Consider the following 2500-nt stretch of genomic DNA (forward strand, 5'->3'; position numbering starts at 1 on the left):
ACATTAAAAAAGTCAAAATTGTAATATATTACAAAAATAAAATAAAATAATTCCATAGCATAATAATAATAATAATAATAATCAGAAATGTTTCTCGAGCAGCAAATCTTCACATTAGAATGATTTCTGAAGGATCATGAGACACTGAAGAATCACAGAAATAAATGACATTTTAACAGATATTCACACAGTAAACAGCTGCTTTAAATTGCATTCGTGTCCTAAAATTGTATTTAGGTTTTTTGTTCACAGTGACCTGTGCTGTGTTTTCACCTGACGCTGTGCTTTGTCTTCCAGAGCTGTTCTGCTTTGCGTTTCCGTGAAGAAGCTGAAACCAGTCTCGGAGTCTGTCGCCCAAATCTGCCAAATCCTGACCCGTGCAGAGCTCTAGAGGGACGGAAGCGGCGGTAAATAACGAGAGCGCTCTCTTTAACTTCTGCCAGCAGATTAATAATGCAGAGGAACAATAAACTTACTGGGATGCATTAACATTTCAGCTAACTAGGCTTCATAAAACATGAATGTGTGAACTCGCTGTGGCACCAAACATCACTCTGCACGTTTACAGAGTGAGTGAGTGTGTGTGTGTGTGTGTGTGTGTGTGTGTGTGTGTGTGTGTGTGTCTGTGTGTGTGTGTGTGTGTGTGTGTGTGTGTGTGTGTGTGTGTGTGTGTGTGTGTGTGTGTGTGAGGACCTGGTTTGGGTTCGGGTGGCGTCTCTGGATTGGTCTTGATCCTGGGTTCTGCTTTAGGAGGTCCAGCACTGATACAAGGACAGGAACCAGAACACAGAACGGACAGATCCTTTCCTGACAAACACGCCTGCTGCTCCAGCTTACACTGATCTCACACACACACACACACACACACACACGCACACGCGCACGCACGAAAGAGAGCTTCGTATGAAAGCACCGCGCTGTGTTCATGTCTCAAAGCAACACTCACATACATAATTAAGCAGATACGAGCAGCTGAAGATGGTGTGAGAAGTTTTGAGGATGAAGAAAGAGCTCATAGAAAAAGGTTTTGACACATTTGATTGGATTCGTTTCTATCACGTTAATAAAACATTCTGGTGATACGGCCTACTTTCTAAAATAAGAAAAAATACATTATTGATATATAATAAAAATGCATATAATCACATATGTAAATGTACGATTTTTTTTTTAACAAACAAAAACAGTTCTGAAATGAAATGCGGCAGACAGCAAAAAGCGTGACATTAATAAATTTTTTTTTTTTTATAATTAAAAATTCATATTTAAAGTATTTTGTTACCCAGTGGTTGGTGGTTTGTGCATTGGTTTGTTAATGTAACTTCTAAAAATTTTATTACATTAAATTAATGCAATAAAATTAAATTGATTAAAAATGAATACATGAGTTAAACGTTTTCAAACATAAACATACATTTTAAGAAATATTCAAAAATAAATGATAAATAAAAACAAAACAAATATTTACAAATTAACTGAAAATGATTACTCAAAAATATGTTTTAATAAATAAATATTTTGTAAATATATATTTAAATTGGAAAAATGTTAAAATCAATAAAATAATAAAATATGTGAGAATATTTAGATTTTATTTAGATAAAAAAAAAACAAATATGTATAAAATGCATTTTGAATTAAATATTTAAAAACAAAAACACAAAATATTTTTTAAATTAAATGAAACCGATGAAAAAAACAGGAGAGCCGTGAACGTGTGAATGTGTTGCTGAATTCTTTAAAATATTAACTTAATAATATTATTTTATTTTGAAGAGATTCGGCTGTCAGAAGAGTTTGTCCGGCGCCGCTGTAATTAAATCAGACGCAGGAGGAGAGATCTGCAGGAGTGTGAGGAATCAGGCTCCTCAACGCCGTATTGATTCATACACTGTGTTTATTTTTATTCTGACCTTGTGTGAGAGACACGTCCCTCCTCTTTCTCTCGCTCTCTTCTATCTGAACGAGCAATCGCTGTTTCCTGCGGTCACCTTATAAATATTTGATCTGGTTCCAGCTCCAGCCTTGACGTTCTCAGTGTGTGAGTGTGTGTGTGAGTGTGTGTGTGTGTGTGTGTGAGTGTGTGTGTGTGTGTGTGTGTGTACCTGCGAGGCGTAGTTATGTCCGTCTGATCCACACACAGGTGTGGAGGGTGTCTCTAAGCAGGGTGTACAGCTGTTAGCGGGAGCTTTCAGTCCAGACTGTCGCAATCTACAACAAAAACAGCTCAATCCACAGTGAAACCACATCACACTACATACACCCGCCGCCTTTTCCTTCTTTTACTAATATTTTTTTTTAATTCTTTATTGTAACTATTATGTTTTTGATGCACATGTACTAAATGCACATTATACATTTTTTTGTAATAATAATAATAATAATAATAATAGGTTTACATTTACAAATTTACGCTTTGCTTTTTATTAAATTAAAAATTGTATTATTATTATTAAATTAAAAATTAAATTTTCTTACAATTTTCTATTTTTTTAGAAAA

General features: G+C 34.8%; 1 pseudogene; it reads right to left on the reverse strand.

Annotated features, from left to right (window-relative positions):
- LOC122333501 overlaps nt 1-2500 on the reverse strand; it is a 30021-nt pseudogene that overhangs the window by 5618 nt on the left and 21903 nt on the right.

Source organism: Puntigrus tetrazona, unplaced genomic scaffold (assembly GCF_018831695.1).
Source record: "Puntigrus tetrazona isolate hp1 unplaced genomic scaffold, ASM1883169v1 S000000283, whole genome shotgun sequence".
Classification (NCBI taxonomy): domain Eukaryota; kingdom Metazoa; phylum Chordata; class Actinopteri; order Cypriniformes; family Cyprinidae; genus Puntigrus; species Puntigrus tetrazona.